The 17,277-nt window shown below is 39.8% G+C and overlaps 1 protein-coding gene across 2 annotated transcripts in view; it reads left to right on the forward strand.

Moving 5' to 3' along the window:
* The first annotated feature begins 2,139 nt into the window (after positions 1 to 2,139).
* Positions 2,140 to 17,277, forward strand: part of TULP4 (TUB like protein 4) — a 150,127-nt gene continuing 134,989 nt past the window's right edge. Inside the window, exon 1 of one of the 2 annotated variants that reach the window (XM_058834686.1) lies at positions 2,140 to 2,227. The gene's annotated coding sequence lies outside the window, so the exon portion shown is untranslated. Of the gene's footprint in view, positions 2,228 to 2,265; positions 2,347 to 17,277 lie in introns of those variants that run through there. The other variant, XM_058834687.1, reaches the window with a different exon arrangement.

Consider the following 17,277-nt stretch of genomic DNA (forward strand, 5'->3'; position numbering starts at 1 on the left):
TTTTATAGAGCAAGGGTGTCCCATAGGCAAGTTACAAGACCGTGTTCTATTGCTATAAATAAATAATAGAGATTAAATACTACTCTACTATTTATAAATAAATAAGTAGAGATTTTAACTTCTATTTTCACTTTGGAAGATGAGGCTTTGTCTTATTTGTAAGGATGCTCCTGGGTTCCACTCACTCAGACTATGGACTTCATCTGAGATTGCTGTAGCTTCCCTTCTGCACACGGAGGGATGCTGTAGTCCACCCCCAGCATGGAAAAATATCTTGTTGACTCACACATGCAGATGAAAAAGATGGGGAATTGTTCCTCTGTTGCAAGGTTTAAAGACCTGAAGTATCTGGTTCTAGTTCCTGGGACTCTTGTGCATCTGTGTAAATTCATTTTTGGAAAACAAATGTGTTATGTTGATAGAGTGAGATGGAACAAACATCTTCCCATGTATTTTCCCTCACTCCTCAACACACAACAGGGTGCAGAATGGATGGGACTCCTGCAAGGTATCAGTCAGTCACGGTCATAGTGTGTAAAGGCTCGTGAAAAACTACCAAACATAGATTTCTCTTGTCCTTATGAACCAGCCACAACTTCTAGTGCAGCTCAGAAGGGGAAGCACTGTTGCACCATAGTTCATATGCCTGGGGTGAAGAGGGCAGGATTACTAAGGCAATTAAAGCTGCAGTGGTGTTTTTCAAACCTCTCTTTGATGTATTTTTTTCTTTACTACCTAAATTTAATTATTCTAATGGCCAGTAAACTTGGAATTGAGCTAAGACACAGATAGGTGAAGTCAGACACGAGAATTGAGTGAACAGTGGTTTTAACTGTTCTAGCTCCTCAAAATTTTCTACTGAAATATATGAAATATAAGCCCATCAGTGGTGGTGATGGTTGTCTTGTGAAGATATCCAATGGGCAGTTCAGGAAAGAAACTGGTCTTCACAGCTCACCAGTTGATAACAACTCTGTAATGCACCCAGAAATGGAGTCTGACAGCATTTTATTGCACTTTAGCTATAGGATCTGTTAAGAGGTGTCCCAGGGTTTAGCTGTGTAGTGTAACTGAAAATCTTCAATTAAAAGCAACTATTTTTCTAAATGAGAATTTTATTAACAGACAAAATGTATACCCAACTCTAACACATTATTTCAGGCTCCAGTCTTCCAGATTTTTGCACACATAGCTGGTCCTCTGCCACAAAGTTTGGCCCCTTCTTGCTATACATTGTAAGATAAAATCCTTACGGAGCTTTGGGCAATGGTGTGAAAAATATTTACCTTTTTAGTTTCTGAAATGGTCTGTAAGTTTTGATTACTAAAGCCAGCAGGGGATAGGGCCTTTTCACTTCTTGCTCCCCATGTACTATTCCTTGGATGGCTTTTCTAAAGCTGATAATTGCAGTTTGCTCGGGGTTTCCTTAAACTACTCAGTGCTTCACACCTTTTATGTTCAGGCATTTTGTTTCTCCTTTCTGAAGAAAGTGAATGTGCATTGAATATGATACCAGAATACAGGACCAGTTTGCTTTTACTGAGGCACCCCCAGGTCTTGTAGTGTCCGTATCTCTGGATTGTATACTGAATTTCCCAGTTGGAAGGATAAAGGCATTCTCTCCCACAGGACATCCCCTTGACCCATTACTGTAAGCATTATTTTTTGGGTGCAAAGGTTACGCTTAGCACGGAACATTGGTCAGCACAGTTAATTTTCGCTCGCTGTGGCGTTTGGTGCAAGTCAAAAATGCAGGAACACAGCGCTTGTGATTCTTGCAGGGAGGAGTGTGAAGTACACGATGGGGCTCGACGCCCCAGATATTGGCACCAGCTTACTTTCCTTCTTTCTCAGCCCTGAAGGCAGGAGGGGTAAGCCTGCTCTCAGAGCTTTGCTGGCACTGTGTCACACCCGCTATTGTGATTTCTGCTCCAGCGGGCGGGCAGGGCGGTGAGGGGCTGGGGGGGCAGCGGGCCGTGCTGGCGGCCGTATCCCCCGTCACACGAGCTGTTCCCACGCCGCGCTGCGCTGTGTCCCGGCCGTGGCCGGTCCCTCGGGCCGGGTTTGCGGGCCAGCCCCGCTCCCCGGCGGGGCCCATCCCGGCCCATCCCGGCGCGGCCGGCGGGCGGCGGGGGCGGAGCCGGGCCGGGGCAGGGCGGCGGTCACGTGGCGGGGTCACGTGGCGGGGGAGCCGGGCCCAGCCGCCGCCGCCGCCGCTCCGGGAGCGGTGAGAGACGGAGCCGGGAGGGCGGGCAGGGAAGGAAGGAGGGAGGGGAACAGGGAGCGGGAGGGAGGGAGCCCGCGGGCGCGAGTGGCCGCCGCCCGCTCCGCCGCTGCCGCGCCGAGGTGAGTGCGGGAGGTGCGGCGGGATGGGCCGGGCGCTGTGTGGGGCCGCGGGCGGCTCCGGGGCTGTTTTCCTTTTGTTCCGGTGGGCGCCGGCTCCCTGGGGGCGGGGGGGTCCCGGTGCGCCGCCGGGACGTGCGCGCCCGCCCTGTGCCGCCAGCCGCGTCCTTCCCGCGGCGGTTCCCCCGCGCCCGGCGGGCACCGGCCGGGATGAGCCTCGGGAACGCGGGCGGGAGGCTGCCCGGAGCCCCCGTCCCTCCCTTACACCTGCGGCTCCGGGCTGCGGGGCGGGAGTGGTGCCCGGCACCCCCCCCCCCCCCCCGGAGGTCTGGGAGCGGCCGGGGAGTCCGGGAGCCCCGGGTGGCGGCGGGGAGGGAAGCGCTTGCTCCGGCATCACCTGTGACTCTCTGTGCATCGCTAGTAGCGCTACCATTTGTAAATATTTCTGTCTTCTATGTTTTTCCCCTCCCGCGGCGTTCCCCCCGTGCCCCCGCCTTAGCGGGGTGGGGGTGGCCGGGGGCCGCACGGTTCGGAGTCGCGCCCCGCGATGTGCAGAGATCCGCGTCAGGAGCGCAACTCCTTCGCATTCTTTGTGTTGTGTCTCCTCATCGTGCCTTTCAGTAAGCGTCTGTGTGCGAACGTGTTCCGGCACCTTGGCTTCCTAAAAGTGCAGGAATTGTTTACCAGTTCAGTGCTTAAATTTGACTGAGACAGTAGAACAGACAATTAAAACCAGCTGTATGGGGTGAGATCAAAGGTCTGTCTTGTTTGGATTGCTGTTTCTGTAAGTGGCACATAGCAGATGCTTAGGAAACACCGTAACAACAGGGTGAGCGTGCTGTGATTCTTTGGGAAACCAGCCAGGCCTCCAGCAATTTGAGGTTAAGGGATTGCCTGAGTCAAATGTGATGCTCTTGTATTTAAGAGTCCTTTTTCACCCATGACTTAGATATACGTGTTTTTCAAACAAGAACAAAACGAGAAAACGTTTATCTTTTAAAAAATATAATTGCGCTCATATTATTGTCATAGGTACTTTCATTTTGTCAGGGTTAAATTTGCCTGTCCAAGGATTACTGATTCATGAGTAACATCCTGTGTTTTGAATAGGTAAGGGGCATTTGCAGTGGATAGTTTCTGTACCTATGAAAACTGTAAATAAAAGAAAATGTTTCTTAATGTTTGTTTTTACAAATAATTTGTAAAATTTAAGTATTTAAGTAAGTGTTTAATAAAATGAAGTATAGTTAGAGCTGTGTTAAATAGCAAGTGTTTTACCATAATACAATATTGACAGCTTTGGAGATGAGCATATGAACCACTAACATTTAACTGTTTATACTTAAGCTTAAGGACTTAAACTGTCATCTCATTGTATCAAGATTTTTGGTAAAATTATTTTGAGGATACCATCACGGATTTTTGCACAATAGCAAAATCATGGTGACCCTGGGGATGCTAGCTGTCAATTTGATCTTGTAATCCCAATTCAAGAAATAGCTTCATGCCAGTAGTTCCTAACCTGATTGCTCTTACAAGGATCATTTGCACGAGTGGGCCTCATTTTTCACAGGCAGTGTGAATGTCAGGCAAAGTAGAGCTATTTCAAAAAACTGCATATTCCCCCACGCCCCCAATGGAATTTTGTAAGAAGGTCATTAGCAGTTTCTTGGGGGCTGAAAGGAGGTAGTGGGTTGATAGTGTATATATAGATAGCTATTTATAAGATTAAAAATAGCTTAGAAAACTGACAACTATAACTGTTATGAATGATTTTCATAGAAAGAAATTATTTTTTGTACATTGCATCACTGTTTTTGACAACAGACTGGATTTCTCACCTAATCAACAAATGTTTATTGTAAAACCCTTAACACATTTCATTTTTCTATGAAAACCCGACTCCTGTTGAGCTATACTGAGGTAGTGATGGACAGTTTAAAATATTCAGCATATTTCCTTCAGTAAGGCAATGAATAGATATAAATGGTTCTATTGTGCACTTGCACCAAGAAAGCTGTTGTAGTGCAGCTGATTCATTTTTATCACAAAAAATTGATTGATTCATCTGAACTTTCAAATAAAATCAGTGTTGTTTTTAGCTAGCCTTAGTTGTACTTGTTTTATGTAATTATTAAGCATACTTATAATACACAGCTTTTAGCATTGCTTTTCATTAGTAGGTCTCAAAGCACCTTGCAAAAGAGTTCAGTGTAATTATTCTCTTCTTATCTGAGGGTAATTATTATCATGTTATCTAGTGCTCATAAAGAGATCATTGTCTGCCTGTGATCACTATAAGAGTCTCTATAAGTAGGTCTAATAATAAAATCGGACTTTTTGATTTCATTCATTTTTTGCAATAAAGCCCCAACAAACTCACCTTTCTGTTTCTGTTGTAGCATTTTTATTTCATGTAATGATAACTGAGGTAATTTCATACTATACCTTCCATGCCAGTGTTGGAAGCTAAGCCTGTGCCTTATGGAGAACAGACTTCCTGTTGCCAGAAGAAACCTTGCTGAAGGCTTAACTAAATTCATTGATGAGTTAGAAAATGCTTCAGGACAGTTCCTGTTAAGGTGATCCAGGTACTAATGGTGCACGTCTCAAGTTACTAGGGAGCTTGACTGCTTAGTGAGTTTGTCCATATGTCTCTTGATATCGATCAGGATGAAAAAAAGTGTGTGTGAACGAGTGAGTTGCACGGCCAGCATCCTCATATCTTGTGTTTTGCTTCTTCTCTGCTATAATAGAGCTGGTAGAAATCGCATTTTTGTAATGCATCTGGTAGCAGAACAACTTCTGATGCTGGGGATTTGAAGTACACATCTTTGAGTTGTTTTCCAGCTGTGTCTGCCAGTTGGGATGTGCAGTTGATTATCACTAATAACATTGTTAGTGCATTTTCATAGTTACTTAGGACTTGAGGTCTTATGCTGGGTTGCTAGTTTGCCAAATAGAACAAAAAGTTGAGGTTTTTTTAAAATTCAAGATAATATATTAAGCCATTGTCATTTAGAGATAAAATACAAGTTAGGAAATGTATGGTAATTTGATAATGGAAAGATTATAGTTTGAAAAGTATAGTGTACTATATGCTAAATAATATGGGAACTGTATTCCTAGAAAGTTCAATGCTATCAAGAAGTATAAGCTTGTATGACTTGGATCTAAGTTATAAACCTTTTATTAAAGAGAACGAAGGCTTAGCTACTGCAATGAAATGTTTGTCAGAAGTTGGGCAGGTGTAGTCAGTGATTTCAGTTGGCTCTCTGTAGTAACAATGCCTTCTTGTTGGCAGACTTGCGTCTAGATTTCACTTAGATTTGTGTGGTTTCGGATTATTTGGATAAAGGTCCAAGAGGAAATGTTTTGAGAAGTCCAGTTTCAAGAAACTGCCTGTGGCTGTGCTCATTGTTTTTGTGTGACTCTTGTTTTGATCCATGCTTTTATTATTTGATCCATTGTTTCTCTATTGCATAGTTTTTAATTAATGCCTTTGTTTACATCATTTTACAGTATTTAAAACTTCAGTTAATCTTTCAAATGGTTCACAGTAATGGTTTTCACTTTGTGCTCATGCATGTGAAAGGCCTCAGTATTACTCTGCTGTGTGCTATATCGTTGAGAGCTCTAAGATAATAATAAATCTGGTCTGGAGAACTTCCCACTGGAAAGCTGGGCTGTGTAGTGTGGAGGTTGTTTGTTGCCTTCTGCGTAGTTTGAGTGCTAACAGACCCACATGGTAGTCATACACCTTCCTGGTGCCCTAAGTTTGAATAGTCTCCAACATCCTTGTCTAGTGCAAAATGCTATTTGCAAAACATTCACGTGAAGACTGACTCTCCCATTAGAACAGAAAGATCTAGCATTTCTCAATATTCACATCAATCCATCCTATCAGTTCCTCCTCCTCTTTGTGCGTGCCATGGAATAGATTCCTCTCCTTTGAAGACACTCTTTTAATGAAATATTTGTTGAAGCAAATATCTAGCAGCTGAACTGTTTTCTAAATAAAATCCCTGTATATCTCGTTTCACTAGTTTGAACATTAAATTTCAAAGGCAGCTAAATCCATGCATACAGCTGTTTAACAGAATTGGTGCAAATATTTTGCCAGTGGTCTCTGGCACCACTTAAGCACACAAAAGGCATGAAAAGGAGCTGCGAATGTTAGACACAATATGCAAGAAAATAATCCCTCTGCACATATAGCAAGAATATGATAGAAGAACAGTGTTTTTGAAGATAAGTAGCAAATAAAGTTATTGGGAAAGGCAGAGGTTGACTGCCTGCTGTGATTGTGATGGATCACAGTCCACAGGAGACTCTTTAGTCGGAGAAAGACCATAACTAACAAAATTCTTAAATGAGGGAGAAAGCACTCTCACTTTTATTCTCTTTTGGATGCAGTATCTAATACAATGGGAACCTTGGTCTTTTGAGCATCCAAGCATTAGTACCAATGTTATTATTGTCTCTGCTTTATAAAGAACAGATCTCTATTCTAATGGAATGGTGGGATGACTTTTGTGAAGTCATTTCAGTTGTAAATAACTAAAACATAAAACACAACCCTAGAGACCTAAGGTAGATTGACTTACACAAATCCTGTCTTGCAGATCATAGAGGGTATGGGTAATAGTTACTGTTCTATAAAAATAGAAAAAACGTTACTCATAAAGCTATTTTAAGTGCTAAGCAAAACTTTTAAGGGGGAGTGAATTCAGCTAAGGGAGAAGGAGGAAGAGTTATATACTTGTGGTGTCTTCCCCAGCTCTCACGAGTCATGTAAATATATTAAGAACTGTTACTATATAAATATCTTGGCTGCCATACAAGTGCCCTACATAGTGTTTGGAAATGAGGGACTTGAACAGTGTAGGTGTTGAACCAGCTTTAGATATTGTACCTTCTTTTTTCCCAGGCACAAAAATACGGACCTATGAATGGCATATCAGCTCACACCAGAGGTGTTTCTACATCAGTATCTTGTTTTTAACGGTGAATGATGGCAGATGCCCAGAGCAGAGGATGATAAGGTGTACAAACAGCTGAGTATCTGAAGGGAAATGTCACTGGGTTCTAGCTGAGTGCAATTTAGAGGTCTGTGGGCAGGTGGTATTTAATAATTTGGGTTTTAAGAGTTGTGGGCAATTTATGCCATCTTTTTTTTGAATCCTTGATAGCCTTAGCATCTGCCGCATCCTGTGACACAAGAATGCCAAAAGTTTAACATCTCCATTTTTAGTTTGTCTGTTGCTGGCTTAAGAGTTACAATCATCCACTCCTTTAATTTGCTTGATGTAAACCCCTGCTATTTTTAATTTGTAAAATTTGATAAGAAACTTCTGTGGATGAGGTTTAGTGCTTGATATGGAACACATATGGAATGTTAGGCCTTGGATGCAGACTCCTGTTTACTGTGAAATATAAAGAAAGGACTCTTCATAAAAGTTTGTTTTCACTTTGAGTAAAGTCTAGTTTATTTATGCTTTGCATTCATCTTAACATGGAACCTGAGAAATGCTTATAGTGAGTTTTGCTCTTAGCAATGTATCCTTTTGTAAAGACAATGGGTTCATATCTACTGTGTATGAATTCTATCTGTAGAAACATTGTGAGCCCAAAAAGCTGGCCTGTGGAAAGTAAATGCCAAATTTATAAGATTGAATAAAGTTTTGATTGAGGTTTTAGTAGAACTTTCTGTGGTTGCACAGTAGAAGACTGGCATTTGTCCCATTAGTCATTAACAAGAAAAAAGACATTCCTGAATAATTTGGGAACAGAGCAATATGTAAATGAAATGGCTCTTTCCTATGGTCAGTACAGGAGTTTTCACTTAATCTGTAAAGAAATAATGAAATAAATCAAATGGGTTTGATTTGCATTTCCAGACTTGGATTGGGCTAGAGTCTGTTGAGGATTTTCCTAGTCTGATGTGGACTTATCCTTGGTTTAGATTTCTGCTTCCTTCTCTTATCTGTTAGATAGGGTTTGTTAGAAGATCTTCAATGATGTTTGATGCTTAAGGTGAAGGATCATTTATGGCACATACATATATGTATTTGTGTTTTTAAATTTGCCGTCAGAAAATGGGACTACAGCTTCCACTGTCCAGTAAGTGTTTATGAATTCAGTTGGCTAAAGTAATTAAAGTGTTGGAATTCTAGGAGAGATTTAAATAAATGCATTTGTATTTTATATGGACATGGGAAGCTATGCAGTGAAAATCTGCTAACTTGCATGAATGATCAAGGGATAAAATTAAACCAGCTCATGTTACAGGTATGCAGTTTGGAACCATTTGCTGTTTTTCCAAAGTGGAGATGAAGATATAAAATAGATTAAAAAAAGATTAGAGCAGTGGGGGAAGGGACATAGTTCTTCTAAAGATACCTATATGAAGTGTTATTGTGATTTGTAACAGAGCACTATGAGCAAGAATTAGTCTGTTTCTCTCAACAGCCAAAGCTTTGATGCAGCTGGACCTTTAACAGGGTTCCATTAAAAGAAAATACAAATCATAGGATTAAGTCCTCTTTCTCTGAGTTACAGACCTTTTAGAGGTGGATTCCTTCCAGATTTTGCCAGCCCACTGAGGAGACATTCTGTTTTCCTTTATACCAGTAGAATAGCCCTTTGGAACATGTATTAAATCCTATATAAGTTATTTCCTGGTGTTGCAAAGAGAATTTTTAAATTTGGAAGTCTCTTCTGTGATAAGATTGGGGAAAGTATACTATATAAAAAAAGTACTTGTGCTAGGAGTATGCCTGTACAGTATTAGTCCCTCCTCCCAGAGGCCTCAGGGGCTCATGCTGGGTAAATGCTATGGCAGCATCTCCTGAAAAACACCTCAGCCTACATGCTGCAAGTATGATTAGAAACGTACTGGTATGCTCTTCTACAGAGGAGATGGACCTGGAAAGAAGACATAAGTGAAATAGAGCAAAGATGAGGTGCACAGTCATATTTCATCCACGTATTATCACAAGAACTGTGTATTTTATACTTTGCAGTAGTAAATTACTGACTGTGTCTTTTAGAAAATCATATTCTGTCAAAAAATACCCATATCCGATGGATAAATAACCAATACCTGGCTGACAGAGAGATGATGAAGGCATAGGAACAGGGGTGAAGTGAAGCAGTATGAGAATTTAATAACCATATTGACTCTTATAGGTAGGATTCAAGATGACTTTTTAAAGAAAGGATTTTAGAGTCTGGCTGCTGAAGCTTTTGCATGGTATGTTTTAAATCCTATTAAGGAGTTATAGAGGACTTGGTTTGTTTCCTTAGTAGTTATGAATTAGAAGTCAATAACAGACCCCTCACCCCACCCCCCCCCCAAACCAGTAGTTAATTTTATTTATAAAGGAATTGGAAACTGCTCATTCTCCCAAGGTTTTAAATGAGAGACTATTGAAGAGAGAGTGAGGTTGCATCTTGGGAGTCGAGGAAGAAGATGTATAGAAAATTCTTAAAATACAGTTTTGTTTTCAGTACTGTATTGATCAGTTTTGCAGTTACTAATGCAGAAAGCAGATGACCTGAATGGTGGTTGTTCTGGGCTAAAACTGACCATTAATGCTGCAAGATCTCATAAAAGATAGTCTCCTATTTCTATGAGGTGCAACAGTCAAGTCCTTTCTCTCTGTCATGGGAAGTTGATGTTCTAAAGGTTGAATAGTTGTCTTCCTCTTCTCCCTTTGGAGTTCGCTTTAAATATTTCTGGTGGCTTGGAGAGAAAATATTTGTGATTTGATTGTCTGGTGCTGTGGTGCCAGAACAAGCTCTTGCAGTTTTAAAATAGTATTACTTGTTAAAGTTCCAGAAATACTAGGAAAACTTGGTTCCCTGCTTGGGATTTGAATTTGTGTCCATCCTTATCATGCAAGGATGCACAGGGAAAACAAGAAATAGACAGCATTTATTTAATGAAAATTCTCCTAAAACAATGGGAAATGAAAATAAAATTTTTATAGTACCTTCAGGAAGATATTTGCTACTAGCTGTCCGTTTTTTGTTAAGAAAGATATAATGGGACAGATAGGTTGTGAGGATTTGGATCACACTGATTTGCCTCCAGCGGTGTTGTCATGGCTTTGACAAGTATCATGCCTGATGGCTGAGCGTCCATAGTGATGTGCAGCTGTCTGTTTTCACTTACACTTCTGCTTTGTTTTGTTGGTGTGGAGACTGAAGATGTCATGGCTTTCTAAGCCTAACTCAAGCTGTGGAATAACTTTTCTGCCTTGGAGTATCTTAAGAGGTTTGGGTTGTTGCCTTATTCACTGGCAGAACTAGCACAGAAGGACTGAATAGGAAATCCTTAAGTGCTGACATTGCTCAGTTTTGTTTCTGTTTTGATTGTCCCTCATGACATTTTTAAGTGCACCCATCCACTTGTGGATGTGGGATGATAACACTTGATAAGAATAGGCTTGGGGTAATGTAGGTTTAATGGAGAAACCACTGGAGAACCTACTAAAGAGTATATGAATTATTTCAGTTTGTGCTCTTGATCAGGCTGTGAGCCTGGGACATGTGTAGTGTATTGTTTGTGGCTATTTTCATTTGTTTGTTCGCTATGTTTTTGATTCCAGATTATTTTTCAATGTTTAAGACAGTTTCTTCCAGTCTTTCTGGTTAAGGGTTAAGACTGTATTTCCTGGAGCTTGGTGTTGTTACTGTTTTTTCCTGCGTTGAAATTTACAATTTTGTGATTTTGTGGAATGTAAGGCAAGAGATTGCATTTTGTTATTGCTTCCCGATTTCCTCTACATCTTTATAGCAAATGTGATCAGGAGAGAAATCTTGGGGTTTCTTTTGTTTAGTTTTAAACCACCTCATTCTGTTAGCTGATCTAAAAACCTACCTGGAAAATTACTTCAATTTAAAAATAAATAACAATTGCATGCAGGCATACTTGGCTGCACAGCAGGATCTATTTTTAGAGAAGTTTTCTGCCCTGTTTTTACTTAATTTTAGATTTAGAGTTTTACCTTCATTTGAGACATCCTAAGGAATTTTGGCTTCTTTTCCAGTCCTTCATAATAGATAAATGCTTTCATCCTCTGGTTCAGATTTCAGAATTGTTTTTGTAAGGGAAGCCATGCTTATCTTCATATAACCTCAGGTATTCCAGTAATTCCTAGTGTATTTGAAGTTCTGCCTCAGCTTGTTTGGTGTTTACTGGTGGGTCTTGTGGTTGGAAAGGTGAAGTATGTTCTAGGAGGCTATTGCCATGTGAGTGCCACTTAAGAAGCAATTGCAACCTCATGCAAATGGGTGTTCTGATGAAATGATGATTTAGGAAAAAAACGAAGCCAACCTATGACAGTCTAAAGTAACACTTAAATGTTGATATTTTTTGCACTAGTTGATGATTACAGCAGCAGACTGGGAGACAGAGCTCCTGTACTTCTCTCTCAAGCCTACCATAAGCTTCTGTATTGCCTTGAGATGCTTAAATTGTCTTTTACTTAGCAGTATATTGGAAATAATGCTATTTTACTACTTTTCTTAGAATCACTGACACTAGTAGAGCTCTCCTAGGACACTAGATAAAGGGTTAAAATATCAGGGTCATGTTAAAAGAAATCATGATGTAGTTGGAATTGAGCCAAATGTTCACTCAGCTGAAGATGACTAGTCTAGGTACACCTTAAACTAAAAAGGTTGCAGAAGGAGAGGGGCCTGAAATGGGACAGGTGAAACTATAAATACTGTTGTGCAACTCCTTATTTCGTGGTGTTCTTGTTGATTCTTGAGACTGTGAACTCTTGGCTTATCACTTAATGGCTATAAACCATCAGAACAAGAGTGCTAAAGTTACAGTACTTCAAAATATTACTAATAATGGCAGAAATGCATGGCTGAATGAGGTACCCACATAGGGCATGTATTTGAACATATCCACTAAAGTGCACTTGTATTGAAAAATTCCCTCCACGTGTTTGTAGCAGATAGTAAATCACAGAAAGGCTCCACAGCTTTGCTTAGTGTACTGTATGTTGGGAGTTTTGGGAGTTAGCGATGACAAATCTTTATCACTCATTCATTGGTAAGAGTGTATTTGTGAAAAAAGGTTAGTGCATTTTATTCTCCCCTGTGTAATAGAAAATATATCTGTAGAGTATTCAGCTTTATTCATAGAGATGCTTTTTGGCTGCAGATATTTATGTACGGTTGTGGGAGTTTTCATTTTCACAGTCCTTTAGCAATGTTTGTATTTACTCAAGCAGTACAAATAAAGCAGGGATGCTCTTTTGTTCGGAAGTCTTAGCCTACCTGTTTGGGATTGTTTCTGGAGAACAGACTACTAATTCCTCTTACAATTTTCCTTAATACTTAATTCAGGTATTATGCCCCAGAATTATTTTTGGACAGTGTAGTATACAATATGAAAAATATAATTTATCTGTGTCAATGTTAAGATGAAAACAAAACGTTAGGGTTATGTAGTCTGAAGTTCCACACAGCACTGTCTTTGGATTATATGTGAAGATGAGTGCTTACATTAAACTAGTGTTCTTTCCAGAGGAAGTAAGATGTAAATTCCTGATATGGGTATGAGGCTTGCTCTCACACGTAGTCCACTGTTATTTGGCCTGCTGTGTTCTTGTATCTGGATATAGGTAGAGACTTTGTGAAGAAAAGAATTGTACTCCACGCAGAGAGGTAAATATAAAATTCCTTGGGTCGCAGAGGGGAGTAAGAAAAGTCAAGAAGGTCCTTCTTTGTGGCTTATGGGTGTTTTGGTGCAAATGTTTATTCAGAACAAACACTTATTCTGAACAAATGAAACATGCCATGAAAAATGCAAAGAACAAAATCGCATTCTTTTGCAATAGTTTTCTTTGCTATGTTTCTCAAGCTGTGGTTCGAAGGTTCCTGTGTGTCTCACCTTGAGCTACTTGTCAACTGTCTTTGTTCACATGTCTTGTTCATTTATCCTTTTTTCATTCTATTTTTTGAGGGGCTGATTCTTTGTCTTTTCAGGTTTACTTGTCTTCTTTGAGTAGCTGAGTAAATTCAGGGTACTCTCAGGGATTTAAATTCACAAAAGATGATAGCACTGCCATTTTTCTTCCTTTTTCCCCTCTGCATTTTTGAGTTTTTCTTTCAGAACAGGCTCCTGTGGCTATGTGGATGATAGTGTGCACAGATCCTCAAAGTGAGACTGTTAAGGTTTGTGCTCTCTAGACTGTGATGTTTGTTAGGTGGCCTGTACCACAGTACTCAGGTCTTCTCTTTCAAGCTTTTCTTGCAGGATATTTCAAAGCTGTCTGTTTTAAAGTAGAATAAGTGACAACGTGGAGGGATAAGTTAGGGGAGATGCTGGATACCATACCAAATAAAACTCAAAGAATTGCACAGCTTGTTTGGCAGCATTAGGTTCTCTAGTGCACTTTGCAGCACACTTGCTGTGAGCTGAGACAGAGACCTTTTGTTCACTGTTTTAGAAAATTTCAGGCCCAGAACTCTGGCCAAAACAGTATTTAGACAAAAAATGGTGTACACGCACTGCTCTGAAAGGTATCGTCTCCCTTCTAATGTTGAGGATTTTGGACAGCGTAGAGATGTCCCTACTCTCTACTATTTGAAGGATCAAAGGCTTAATAAATGTGATACTTCAAATTGTGAATTATTTGCTCTGTCACTTGTTCACATGAAGTATCTTCTGCAGATCTTTTCTGGTATTTAGTAACAAAGTGAACAGATTTTCATCAAGTAGGTTTGTTTAGTCTGTGTTTAATTTTTTTTTTTTTGTCCCCCTCTAGATTCAAAATCTTTACTGGTTATAAACAAGACATTCTCTCATGCTGGTGATAAGTCTAAATCTGCCTTGGGACAATTGCCTCTTTCTTAGCATGATGTCAGTGAAAGCCTGAAAATACTGCCGCATAGCAGTTTACTTTCTTAGCTAGAAAAGCATTGTTGATTGTCAGTGCTTGTTAGATCCTTTGTATCATAGAAATTGGTTGTGTATAGCATAGTTGTGACATCCTTCGGTCAAATGCCCTTACTCTTTGTGGTGATACCCACAATCAGCAGGATATCATAGTGTGTCCATAGCTTGAGAATATAAAGACGTATTTTGCTGAACCTAGGCCTTGATCAACTGGAAAGATTTCTTTCTGCTTTCTACTGCTGTTTTTTTTTTTTGTTTGTTTCTTTCTTTTGTTTGTTTTTTTGTTGCGTTTGTGTCATGCAGAAATAAAAATGAAGCAAAGGTACAGATTTTGGGTTGAGACAGATGTATTGGTTGTCAGAGAGGTATTTTTGCATGTCCTATCCTGTTCCCCCAGCCGTGTTTTGTGGTTACAGTAGTAGCCAAAAATATGTCTGGAAAGAATCCAGCATGAGGATAAACACTCTTCTCTCAGGAGTATGCAATCTGTATAATATTTTAAGGCAAACACCTCTTATGTATTTCTATCAGTTGAATCCTTAGGGGAATAATATGAAGGGAATCACTGCCCTCCTAAATTTTTCTTCAGCATTTTCCTCTCTTTTGCTTAATTCCTGATTGTACATTGTTTTTTAAATAAAACAGTCCTATCTCCCTATGTTGAATTAGTGTCTGATTTATGGAGACAGGATTGTCTTGCATAGTGGATTTTATGAACATGTATTTCTCATGTCAAACAATGTAGCATTTCATTAGCATGCTGATAAAAAAATGCATCAGTAACTTTGGTTTTCTATAGTTTCAGTTTGGTTGTTTTTTGTTTTTGTGTGGTTGTGGGGTTGGGTTTTTTTTTGTTTGTTTTTTGAGTGTAAAAGTGTCTTACAAACATTTTTACTAGTCTGAAGCACACAGATTGTTCTACTTCCCTTCCCCCAAACTCTATATCCCTACTTAGCTAATTAAACATCCTTTGTACTAGATGGTTGGTGATGCTCTAATAGGTGTGTAGAGTCTTGGCCTGTTTACTCGGTCCAGGTAATTGATACCATGCCTGAAGTCTGATTTGAGCCTTTTGACCAAGAACTTTAGCATCATGGCTTCACAATAAAGCGGCATGACTTCCACATGTTAATCTAGTGCTCTTTTTACCCTACGAACCTCCCACCTCTTTTCAGTATGACCTTAATTCATCCCATTTTCCCAGAAGGAAACTTGCTCCTTTTGTCTTTGCTTTTCTCTTAAGAGGGATTCCCTCCAGCTCTGCCATCAGCTGCATGACTGGGATAATGCTTGTCGTGACCTGATGTCACAGCTGGAAGGGAGCAGATCAGCCACTGGGCAGGTTGGAGCCAGCTTCTAAAGATTAATTCACTGCTGCCCTGTGACACTGCGCGGTTTGGCAAATAACCATTGCAATTTTTCTTGTGGTGTGCATATGTAGGTGGCCTTGAATGAGGGGAAGTAGAAATGCAGGTTTCTGCCCAGTGCCTCTGTTATGGACTGGATGTATGCATTCTTCATGCCATATTAATCCATCTGAAATTTTATGGATGTTGAGATTGGAATTATGAAGACTGTTTTTTCCTGAACTTTAAGTAAATAAGACTAATGCATCCAAAGGGATCTTGTTTTTGTCTGTAAACCAGACAAAATGTGTTGGGGTCTGGATTTGTCCTTTTAATGTCTTCTCCTGCTGTACTGGGTAGAGACTATCACAGATCTACTGCTGAATCATTAGAAGAGGATTTGTGTCTACCTTATGCAATTCACTTTGGAATTTGGCTTTTTAGCTTGGTTTATCTTAATTATTAGCTTTTCAGCTGAGATTTGGGAATGTGACGGAAGTGCAAACATGGGTCTGTAATGGAAGAGGACACAAGAACATAGCATTGCCAAGTCTTTTTTTACTATGCTGTATTAGAAAACATTTACAGGGTGGCTAAAAAGGAATATAAAAAGATACTATTTTTAACTAGGACTTTTTGTCTTAGTCTATTATAGTAAACTTAGCCTTTCATAAAATTTGTCAAATTTAAATAAAATAGCTTTAATAATAAATAATGTATGTATTGCTTAAATATTTTTGCTGAGATTTTAAAAGAGCCACAGATCACTAAAATGAGGGAAATTTCTGGGTAAATAACTGGTTTCAGTTTGCTGAAGGGGCAGATCAGCTTTCTACAGATTTTCTTCAGGCATAGAGGAAAAACTGAGTTTATTTCAGTGTAGTTTATGTCAGTTTTTTTTCAAGGAGAAACTGAAAAGGATTGTTTTCTTAGAAAATGTAAAAAAAAAATTGTTGTTGAGATCAGCTATTTCTACTGATGTAGTGATTCAGCATCTAGAAAATCACCTCAGGTCAGAAACTAAGGTCATTCTTCCTTTTATTTAAAAACAAATTAATTTTCAATTAAAAACATGATTAATATGAATCTGAAACATCTAGTGTGTAGTTTTATTAGTAACATTCTCTAAATCTTCTAAATCTTTGATTTCTGTAAATGGAATTGTAGTTTCCTTTGAAAATATCTTGATACCATTGTGAGTTTGGAAGATAATCCTAAAATGCAATCCTTTAAAATACTGCTTTTTGGGGGGGATTTTTTTGTTATCCCCAGCAGTATTGGAGATTAGACAGACCTTAGATTTTGGACTCTTGTCAGCCTTGTTCTAGGCTGGGTATTCTAACATGTCAGAGTACCTTGTGTACTTGTGGTTTTATGTACACATATATTGTGTGTCAGTGGGGCATAGATGGCAGTTTGGAGAACATTGTTCCAGAAGGAAGGGCCATTTAGCCATTCTTTCTTTGAATGCAGACTAGAAATGGACAGAAATATTTTGAAGCAAGATAGAAATAGGCTGGAAAACATCAGATGAGCTACACTCAGGGGTGATGGGGTCATACCACAGACTGGAAGCCAGTAGTGTTAAATTCTGCCTTCTTTCAATATTAAGAAGGTTGTTCCAGCTCTGTCCCATGGGGGAAGTTCCATGGTGCAGCTGAG

The sequence above is a fragment of the Poecile atricapillus genome, chromosome 3 (genome assembly GCF_030490865.1).
Source record: "Poecile atricapillus isolate bPoeAtr1 chromosome 3, bPoeAtr1.hap1, whole genome shotgun sequence".
Lineage (NCBI taxonomy): Eukaryota > Metazoa > Chordata > Aves > Passeriformes > Paridae > Poecile > Poecile atricapillus.